Below are 11,588 nucleotides of genomic sequence, written 5' to 3'. Positions count from 1 at the left end.
CAAATGAGAGCTAAGAAACAGGGATAAATTTCATCAGAAGGCCTCAAGAACTCATTCGGAAGCAATCTAGACCAAAACAACCAATTACAGAAGCAAATCCCAATTTCGGGTAAAACCAGAACAGCAATAGTAATTTCGACTTTTCTCATTCCACACTACTCCGATTGATCTGAAATTTTGTAGGCACCTTTAAAATGTCATTCCCTACAACTTTCATGTTTTAAGCAAAGGCCAATTCGGCCTCTATCTAGGACCTAAAAATTCGGACAGAATGTTCATCACAAAACCCTCACTTTTCAATTTTTGGTCCAAAACAGAAATTGGTTGCAATTAATCACTTTTTCCACCTCATAGAGTCCTTAAACATCATTTCCAATCATCATATATAGCCACACAACCATGTTTATATTAAAACAGAAAAATCCCCAAAAATAATAAAACTTCACCAATTCAACCAAAACCAAGAAATAATCCATAAAGTTGCACCTTATACCACCACTAATCATGAATTAAGCATCAATTAAGGAAGGAGAGGGGTCCTTCACAACTCACCTTAGCAATACAAGAGATAGAGCAACTAGTCACCTTAGCTTTCCAAACAACTCCACAAAACACCTCAAGACCACTTAGCAAAGAGATTTTATGGAATGATTTGGAGTTTCATTGGCTGGATTTGAAGATTGAGCAAGAAATAGAAGGAAGAAATTGAGAGCTTTTCTTTCTTTCTTGAGCAAGAACATTCGGCCAAGGAGCTTGCAAAATGAAGCTTATTTTGATCAATTTTTTTGTATTTATTTGGTAAAGGTAAAGGTAAAGTCAAATGATCAAAGTCCAAGATTAAATCACAAGGTGACACTTGTCACCTTTTGGTTCAAAACTTATCTTTTTGTCTCTCCAATACAAATATCTTAACACCTTTTAAAATAATATCACTTAATACAAAATTCCAACAAGTTGTCAAAAAATATAATGCATTTACCGCACTTGCGGGTCCCACGTCCAAAATACGCTTTTAATTTCTCAAAAACTAACCGATACTAGAAAAATCATTTTAAAACTATTTTTGCTCATAAACTTTATCTGGGGAATTTTTCTAATCAAGAAAATGTAGAAAAGGCGAGCGTTAAAAAAATAAACCCTAGAAAATTAGAAAATTTCCGGGTTCTCAAACTCTTTTTCTTCGGGGCGTCACAATCTCCCCTCCTTAAAAGAATGTCGTCCTCGACATTCCATCTTGTACCAATCAAGTCGAGATATCCCGCAAGAATCACTAATTTTTCAACCAAACCCACAGTCCGGCATCCTAAACTTCAAGCCTAGGATACACTACAGAGATCTGAAGCCTAAGCTCTGATACCACCTGTGACGGCCCCATCTCCCCCTAAGGCGAACCAAAGGGTTTGGCGGCCCGCCTGCCCAGCTCTCGCCGGGACTCAGTCGATCACTAAAGTCCTCAAATGAATTACAAGAATAAACCTCAAATATACATCACATGGTCCACAAATATACATCCAAGTCTCCAATAATTACATGTCACAAATGCAGCGGAAACTAATTCCCAACTATACATAAAATGATTCCAACATCCAAATTGTACAAGATATAGGCCATCCAGTCACGTGAACAAGTACTACAAGTCCTTCCTTCGCCACGAGCCCTGTGGAGGGGAATAAAATATTTTTGGGGTGAGCTAGAAGCTCAGCGAGTAACCATTAAAATCAGTAATCAAATCGGTTTCACAATAGTTCATTTCAATGATGTCATAAATCGATGATGTCATAAATCAAATGATAAGTCCCGAAACAATTACAACATTTTCAATACATTAAATATGGAGTATCAATAATTCAAGAAACATTTAGCAAGGAAAGCAATAAGAACACATTCATTAAAAGGATACGGGCTCACAAGAAGCCAAATGTTCCCGCACGCGCTCGTTCTCCTGACATTTCTGTGGCGACCCCACTTCCCCCTGAGGCGAACCAAAGGGTTGGCGGATCGTCTGCCCAGCTCTCGCCAGGACTCAAGCACGCATTTCAAACCTGAATTCCTCCGAAGAAAAGTCTAATCTATTACATCAGCAATTCTTCCAAGTAAAACTTTATAACTCCACAGTATCTTCAGGGATAACAGTGACATAAGTCAGCCCTTCGACGGCTCTTAAAACTATCGTTCACGCGCCTTACAAGAACAAAGTCGTACAATCCTAACGTACAAAAACCCAAACAGCGGAAACATAAAAATACCCCAGCCATAGGTCACCACGAGAGCCACACATTTTCCAGCTTCAAGTGGTAACACAAAGGCGAAAGTACGCAAGCAGGATTACACGTTACAAACTGAAATTTACAATTCTTAAAACCACATTGTCCAAACACACGCGTAACCAAATAAAAACAGCATCCAACTTCTCAAGCCTCAAAACCTGTAAGGAAAACAAATAAACGTGGGGTGAGCCGAAGCTCAGTGGTGCCCCAAAACATGCATCCAAATAAACATTTAACAGATAGAAATTTGCAGCATTAAACAAGTAGGAAAGCGAGTAACAACACAGGGTAGGATACAGGGCTCTCAGGAGCCAATTTCCACGCTGGATTAGATACCATCGTAGTTGACCCTCCGTCAACTTTCACTACTTATAGTCCATGTAGATCCACTTATTTTAATCCTAACCCGTCACCATTCATACCTCTGCTTTGGGCCCAAACTTCATCTACCGACGCAGTATACTCGAGATATACCCGTAATAAATTTGTCGAGGGATTCACCCAACGACGTAATTGTAGTCTGATTCACGCGTCGAGGGATTCACCCAACAACGTAACTACATTTAGATTGCAGTCAGATTCACGCGTCGAGGGATTCACCCATCAACGTAACTGCGTTTATGTTTAAGAATTTAGTTATAGTAGTCAGATTCACGCATCGAGGGATTTACCCAACGATGTAACTACTTTTAGATTCATAGTAGTCAGATTCACGCATCGAGGGATTCACCCAACGATGTAACTACTTTTAGATTCATAGAAAATATTTCACACACATCACCACTCGAACGGCTAGTGCGATAAAGTACACACTGCTCACTTCGATGGATCAAATCATTTATTGCATGTTGACAACTATCACATAGTGGATTGATAAAGCGCTTAACCACATAACATAGAACAAGCAGGGACACTCACCAAGAGTGAAGTTCAGATATTGGATTGAGGATCGAGTTCCGCGTCCTCGTAAAATCCTAGAATATCAGAATTTAAGCCATAAGTTTTCTATTGGAACTGTTGGCTTGCACATGTAGAGTTTTCTAGCATGTTGCTAGCTTACTTTTCTCAAAATATTTACTTGGAATCAAGCTTGTGAGATCAGTACCATATCTCTCATCGTTCTCCTGAAATACTTTTCCTTAAAGAAAAATACTACTATTATTTTCTTAAAATAAGTCGGAAAGCTATTTAATATCGAGGCTAAGAGTATACCTTGAGAAAAAGTTCCTTTGAGTGGCGGTGCTTGCAAAATTTATTGCTAAGGCTTCAGGATAAGGTTTCTTATACAATTGTTGCTAAAGCTGTTTGTTAAAAGGAAATAAGGTCTTTCTTGCCGAGCGAGTTTTCTATGCATATAGCTAAGGTGATCAAGACTCACCTTTTAAACTTTTCCTTAGTTAAAACTAGCCTTAGACGATTTATAAAGAAGGAAGGAATTTGAAACAAAACTAAGGTTTTGAGTCTGGGGGAATCATATTCCCAAATTAATAAGGCTAGTCTAGCTTAAGGGGTAAAAGTCATGTTGCCCAAGTTTCTAAGGCAAAAATAGTAGATACTATGTTTAGTAGTACGATGCTAGATCTGTACCGTTCAAAACTTGAAGCAAAATATTTTTCATTTACTTAGTCAAGCGTTTACTTGGAGTCACAAGGTCGGTACACTTCTCACATTTTCGATTCCAATCCAAAATCACATTTTCTCAATATTGCACAATTAGAATTTAAACAGTAATAACACTAGAGCTCATCAATTCTTAGCCCTGTGTTCCAACAAATTTATATCTAAGCATAAGCAGGAAAATTTACCAAGGCTTCGTCAATACTTAGCACTTGGTAATCAGCACTTATATCCACTCACAGTTTCACAAAATAGTAGCACAGATTTCTAAGAATTTCAGCAATTCAGTTATCCATTCAGGGTGGGAGTTCATAGAGCCCACCATCAGCCAATTTCCAATAACTCAACCATCAACTCAAAAGTGGGAATTCATAGAGCCCACTGTCCACAATTTCAACACATGATATACTAATGAAAGTAAATTTCAACCATTAGTTTTTCAGGCATTGAAATACGAGTAGAAATTGTTTCATTGGCCAGGCTTAAACATACGTTTAGCAAGTACCTTCTTACATCTAACTCTTTGAGAATTTCATGAACGCAATAGGGTCAAACCACAATCATTAACATCAACATTTTCCATGTGTTTCCAATCATTAAGTTTCAAGGAATAACTTCGCAATTTAAGTTGGAAATTCGTACCCAAACTTTGGTAACTACAAGGAAAATTTCCAGCATTGGCATGCCCATATCTTTGGTTAGACCATCCCATATATTAAATATCACATTGCTACCCAACTTGTATCTCTTAAAATTTGCATCTCGCATGCAGTTTTGACCCATTATGATCCAAGGAAAATAAAATAAAATTCCCGAAACTGATTACAATTTCCAAAGACAACTGAAATTCTGGTTGGTACCACTCGGATATCAACAAAATTTCCAGCAGCTAAAGGTTTACAAAAATCCAAGCTTTCCTTAGTTTAAACATGGTGTTAGGGACTCAAATTCAGCAATCAACCACTTAGCTGGCTATTAAAATTTTCCATTTCAAAAATCAGATTCATTCCATAATTAAAAGCATCCAGAAAATTCAGAACTTTTATCCATCAGCCACGGATGAACATGCATGAAGAAATGTTCTGTAATCATTTTATTTTTCTGGCTAAACCATGCTTTAAAACTCTCAGCTTCCTCATGCAATCTCTTAGCAAAACAATGCACATTTCCAGATCAGGAGTTGAAATTAAACCATGATTACAAACCCCAAAATTTCCAGGTTTAAATCTCACGGTTCTTTCTCAAAATTTCTGGCAATAACAATGGTTCTAAAACAGGATTTTCTTTGGTTAAAATAGAATTTTTGGTACTCTATTAGGACATGTACACACGTAGCTAGCTAGTAAAGGTTTCCAAATCCAATCCAGATTCAAACTACAATTGTACTCATCTAACCCAAATCCAGAAATTATATCAACTAGTGAAATCCGGAAACACTTCAATATTTTCAGCTCAATCATTTGGTTAGCTAAATTTTCCAGCAACCATTTATCTTGTATAAAATTCTTCCTTGGCTTATTCAGGGATTTAAATACTCAAATTCGGCATACGGATACTTAATTAACTGAGTAACATTTCTAGTTAAAAATTTAGGTTCGAATCATAACCCAAATCGTCGAATTTCCAAGAAAATCTCCAGCTAGCCTCGGTTTGAGCTGCACAAAAATCCGGTTGCATCTTATTTTTATTTTCAGTTCTAGCTCAACTAATTAACTACATGCAAAGCTAAAATTTCTTGTCATTAGCTAGCTAAATATGATTATAGGCTCAAAACAACAAAATTAAACCAAATCAAGATGCATTACTTCCAAACAAACTCACGGCAACATTACTACATCAAAACAGAATTTCTTATGTTCCTTGGTTCATCATCCGATATCTCTTCAGTTAAAGCCTTTTATTGCCCTTAAAGTCTCACATGCACAATTGCTGAGTTAATTAGCTAACATCCAGACCAGAAAATCAGCTCGGCAACAGCAAAACACCTTCATAAATCCAGAACTAGGTGAGACTACACTCGGATGAGTTTGCATGTGAAAAGTTCTATTTCATTTTTATTTCCAAAGTAATCCAGGCTAATTAAATTCATGCATGACCCTAATCATAATAATCATCCGAGATTCGATTAGTTAATCACCATTTCAGGCTCAAATCACTTCAGAAAAACACATTAAAGCTGCACTATCAGCTCAGCTCCTTGGCAGAACCATCTAGCCGAAATAGAATTTTCCACAGCTTTGATTTCAACATCTGATGGCACAGATTAACACATGCAAGACCACGGCTAGCTTAATCTACCTCTGATAAACTATTTTCATTCCAGAAAATTTACCTCACAGCAATTAAATTCACGCACGAAATCTGAAAGAAAAGTTTCTGCTCCCTCTCGGCTTACACACGCACGGCAGTGGTCCTGGTTGGGTTTGCAGCTGGAAATGGTGTTGGTGAAGATGGTTGCAGCTGATGGTGTTGGTCTGAAGTGAACAAGGATGGTGAGGTCCAGTAACTCCTCCAACTTCCACCAGCTCTCCCTACTCCCTCCTCTAGCTTACGGACAGGCAGAGATGAAATGGAAGTGCAGCCCGCGGCTTCTTCCTTTGGTCCTGCTTTGTCGATGGTAACTAGGCAGAGAAGGAATGTGTTTGTGGTCTGGGATATGGAATGAAGATGAATGAAGGGTGCCGCGGTTTTGAAGATGTTGAGCTGCAGAAATTGTTGAGTGTTGAGTTGGTTTAAGCTTTTGATTGGTGGAAATGGGCGGTGGTGGAAGAGCTTGTAAGGAGTGTTTGGTTCGGCTTTGTAAGGTTATGGTGAAGTGAGGATTTGGTGAATTTCTAAAGGCATTTTGGCCTATTCACTTCTCCTCCTATTATCCCCTTAAATCCTTAGTTCTAACTTAGCTCCAAAAATTATCCCCAAGTGTGATTTGATCGCCTAATTAAATCGCTAATCTTGCAAGACTTTGGTTATCGAGATTTTCCTCAAGTATGATTTAATGGCCTAATTATACTTTGGTATACCTAAACCATTTTATCGAATTTTTATAGATTACAACTTAGTATTAAGGTTCCCAACATTCATACTTCATTAGTTTCTTATTAAAATCAAGTTTGACCTTGTAATAAAAAATCTAACATTTTATTTTAAGGCGAAAATTAATCTAACTCAAGAAATATTAATTTAATATAGCAAAACCGAATAATTCAATATTAGGCACAATTATATTATTTATTTCATAAAAATTATCTTTACGCTTTATTTCAAAACAATTAATTACTATACTAGAATTCAGGGAGATTACTTGTTAGATTAGAGAAATAGTTTACCATAGAAATATGAAGTTAAAGTAACAAAACTAAGAAGTTTAGTGGTTTAGCACGATTCTTTTATTTTGCACCTAACATTTATCTTTACGCATTTATCTAACAATAATTAAATCTTAGTGCTAAAATTTATTAAAGAGTTAAAAGAAATGCAAATGATCTACAAAATAATATTTATATATATATTTTTCAGGGTTCTCACAATTTCCTTTTTTTTTTCATTTGAAATTGCATTTTTTCATTCAACCTTTCCCGGACATCGTCCAGGCTCCACCAACCTCCACCAACCTACAAAGGTAATACTCGAGTATACCAAACGTTCACCCAGGTCCCTAATCGCCCGACCGAGTCCGCTTCTGGCTCGAGACGACCGGTAACAAGGGGCAATGGCCAGTTCAGCCCAAAAGGCTTACATTCATGCGCAAGTAGCATTTAATCATTAATCATGAAAATTTCACATTTATTTAGGCCGAGTGCGATAAAGTACACACTCGCCCAGAAAACTCGTTTTAACAATCATTGAAAGCACTTAACACATTATCAATCCATAATAACAAGCCAATAAGTCAAGAAAATATATCAAACAAGTAACACTCTCATATAAGCACGCATGATATGCAAGAAAACAGTTCAAAAGTAACTTTGGAAACAGTTCAAAAGTAAATAATGCAAGAAACGTTTCACAAGTACTTTGGAAATAGTTTAGGGTCACTCACCTCCATGGCTCAGAACCCATCCATCATATAACATTGCCTTGCTCAAATCCAAGCCTTAGATCACAAACCCAACGCAAACAAGTTCCTTTAAAAGTTCGGACAGCACTTCCCCTGAATTTGCTAACTTTTCCAGCCATCATGGCTTCATTATTTCCTCAACCAGTCCCAAAGGTACACACACAACAGCAAAGTTCATCCACTAGCCATTCAACAAGCTCCAAGTAGTACTAGTACAAGTCAAGCTAGGGAAAAGTTCGGAAATGAAAGTTAAGCTCAAAACCAGAAAAACAGTTTTGACGTCATTTTGCGGTAATGGTACCAAAGGCGCTACGATTGTCGGATGAAGGTTCAAGACCCACCGTTTCGAAGCTAAGAGATAGGGTTACAATATTGAAGAAGGTCACTCAACCCAGTTTCGAGTGTATCCAGGTCAAAAATGCAAGATACTACACCAGAATCACAAAAATAGATTCACCAAAACGCATTCTAGCGGAAACATCATAACTCAGGCTCTACAAGTCCAAATCCAGAAATTCCAAAACCAAATGAGAGCTAAGAAACAGGGATAAATTTCATCAGAAGGCCTCAAGAACTCATTCGGAAGCAATCTAGACCAAAACAACCAATTACAGAAGCAAATCCCAATTTCGGGTAAAACCAGAACAGCAATAGTAATTTCGACTTTTCTCATTCCACACTACTCCGATTGACCTGAAATTTTGTAGGCACCTTTAAAATGTCATTCCCTACAACTTTCATGTTTTAAGCAAAGGCCAATTCGGCCTCTATCTAGGACCTAAAAATTCGGACAGAATGTTCATCACAAAACCCTCACTTTTCAATTTTTGGTCCAAAACAGAAATTGGTTGCAATTAATCACTTTTTCCACCTCATAGAGTCCTTAAACATCATTTCCAATCATCATATATAGCCACACAACCATGTTTATATTAAAACAGAAAAATCCCCAAAAATAATAAAACTTCACCAATTCAACCAAAACCAAGAAATAATCCATAAAGTTGCACCTTATACCACCACTAATCATGAATTAAGCATCAATTAAGGAAGGAGAGGGGTCCTTCACAACTCACCTTAGCAATACAAGAGATAGAGCAACTAGTCACCTTAGCTTTCCAAACAACTCCACAAAACACCTCAAGACCACTTAGCAAAGAGATTTTATGGAATGATTTGGAGTTTCATTGGCTGGATTTGAAGATTGAGCAAGAAATAGAAGGAAGAAATTGAGAGCTTTTCTTTCTTTCTTGAGCAAGAACATTCGGCCAAGGAGCTTGCAAAATGAAGCTTATTTTGATCAATTTTTTTGTATTTATTTGGTAAAGGTAAAGGTAAAGTCAAATGGTCAAAGTCCAAGATTAAATCACAAGGTGACACTTGTCACCTTTTGGTTCAAAACTTATCTTTTTGTCTCTCCAATACAAATATCTTAACACCTTTTAAAATAATATCACTTAATACAAAATTCCAACAAGTTGTCAAAAAATATAATGCATTTACCGCACTTGCGGGTCCCACGTCCAAAATACGCTTTTAATTTCTCAAAAACTAACCGATACTAGAAAAATCATTTAAAAACTATTTTTGCTCATAAACTTTATCTGGGGAATTTTTCTAATCAAGAAAATGTAGAAAAGGCGAGCGTTAAAAAAATAAACCCTAGAAAATTAGAAAATTTCCGGGTTCTCAAACTCTTTTTTTTCGGGGCGTCACAACCATGCATCAACCAAATAAGAATATCCACAAGTTTAGGATTAAGACAATGTTTTAAAGAACTTTACTCTATCGAAATGCAAGTTCCAAAAGTGAGGATTTTAAAGTCACCAAGGAGACTTGTATCCTCCATGAAATCCAAGTCCAAAATGATTTATCAATATCGGGATAAAGTGTCAAGTTTTCAAAACTCATTTCCCAAGAAATCGGAAAATTTCAGTTTTGTCCGTCAAACTTAGAAAAATCAGATCTTACACTCAGTAGGTCCAAAAATAGAAAACTTTATACTGTTGGAAACTATATCCAAAGTACTAAAAGTTCATAGAAGACACTTTTCTAAGATTTCCACTAGAAAGTACTCATAATTCAGCTCAACATTTCAGTTCCAGGAAGATAGGTTTGAACCAGTCTTGGTTTTTTAGCAATTTTGAAAATTCGGCAAAATTCACAGCAAGTGAATCAGCCTTTGAAATTCGTAACACAATATGAATTCTAAACAAGGATTCTAACAAAATAAACAGAACTAAATTTGGAGTTTTGACCAACAAGATATAACAGTTTAAAGTCGGTTAATTTTCACTACTTAAACAGTGACTTTCCAGATTTGAAAAGCCATCTTTGGGGCGTTATTTGGGTATCGAAATGGTATTGAAATTACACCAATTTTGGTACACTTAAACTTCCATATGTGGAATACCTCTCTATCACATTTTACTAAAAAATCACATGGGAAGGTAGTTAAAAAAACTACCAAAGTTTGAAAAATTCTCTAGGCTAATCTGCCAACTCGACCCCTTTCTTTCCTTTCAAAAGTTTGGTACAATGAAATCAGCCCCAAATTGATCCATTTTTAAAACCAAGGTTCTAAAAACATTAAAAAAGCAGTTGATGAGCAATTGACACTAAAAGTTTTGAAATATAACCTTCCAAAACAGATTTGACCATTCGGTCAACAAGAAAGGAAAGGTTTTCAGTTTTCTAGTTTTGTTGCACTTTCGGAATTAGACCACATCTCAATCAATACAAGTTCAAATTGAGAATGGTTTACGGCGTTGGAAACTAGGTTCAAAATGTCACATTCCATCAGAAGGAAATGCTTCCAAAATCAATTCACAAGTGAGATAAAATAAAGCCTCAAGATGCAGCTTCTCCATTCCTCTCGGAAAGACAGTCACAACAGGGCAGTCAATTTTGCTGAATCACTACGGTTGATTCAAAATAAACTACCAGGGATTTTTATACCATTAGAAAGCCCTGAAGGTCTAGTTTTGAATGCCACAAACAGCACTCAATTTTGAATTTTGTACAAAGAGTTACGTTCAAACAAAGAACTACTGTTCGGTCATCCTGATTACCATTTCCAGATTTCTTCCATTTTCAAAAACCCAAGTTTTGTTCAACCAAATGTAACGATTTTTGGAAGACACTTTGTACACACAATATACAACATATCTCTACCAATTTCACAGCCAACAAGCATCAAAATTTTTGAAATATAAACTGAACAACAAGGACAGAATTTTCGGCCATCACACTCTCCAAAATTTTCCAACTTTCTCTTCCTTTCCTAACCGTAATCCTTTCATTCATCACACAAACAACATTAACCAAGCAACAAATCCTCAAGGCAGCTACCTACAAGCCTCCTCAAGATCGTTAGCCTAAGATTAAAGCAAGATAAATGATGTACCTCAAGTCCTCTAACCTATTTCTTGCTTAGGGTTGTAAACCCATGCAAACTAAGCTTCATTCTTGAAGAAATTAGAAAGATTGAAGAAGGTGAAGGGTTACCTCTTGAACTCTAGGTGAAACCAAAATTTTTCCACCACAAAACCTCTAAGAATTCCACAAGTTGTTGTCTTTCCTCAAGCTAGGATGAATCTCCAAGAACTAGAAATTTGGATGAAGATTTGGAAGAAGATTGGAGCTAG

The 11,588-nt window shown here is 36.6% G+C and overlaps 1 long non-coding RNA gene across 1 annotated transcript; it reads right to left on the bottom strand.

The window, feature by feature from the left end:
* Nucleotides 1–2,023: 2,023 nt before the first annotated feature.
* LOC140010270 (uncharacterized) lies at nt 2,024–6,911 on the bottom strand. The gene is made up of 3 exons (XR_011817574.1): nt 6,217–6,911; nt 3,186–3,241; nt 2,024–2,425 (listed from the first exon to the last, which is right to left on the bottom strand). It is a non-coding gene; the product is annotated as an uncharacterized lncRNA (long non-coding RNA).
* Between the last annotated feature and the right edge of the window lie 4,677 nt (nt 6,912–11,588).

This window comes from Coffea arabica, chromosome 7c, assembly GCF_036785885.1.
Source record: "Coffea arabica cultivar ET-39 chromosome 7c, Coffea Arabica ET-39 HiFi, whole genome shotgun sequence".
Taxonomy (NCBI): domain Eukaryota; kingdom Viridiplantae; phylum Streptophyta; class Magnoliopsida; order Gentianales; family Rubiaceae; genus Coffea; species Coffea arabica.
This window is presented reverse-complemented; position numbering and strand designations above follow the sequence as displayed.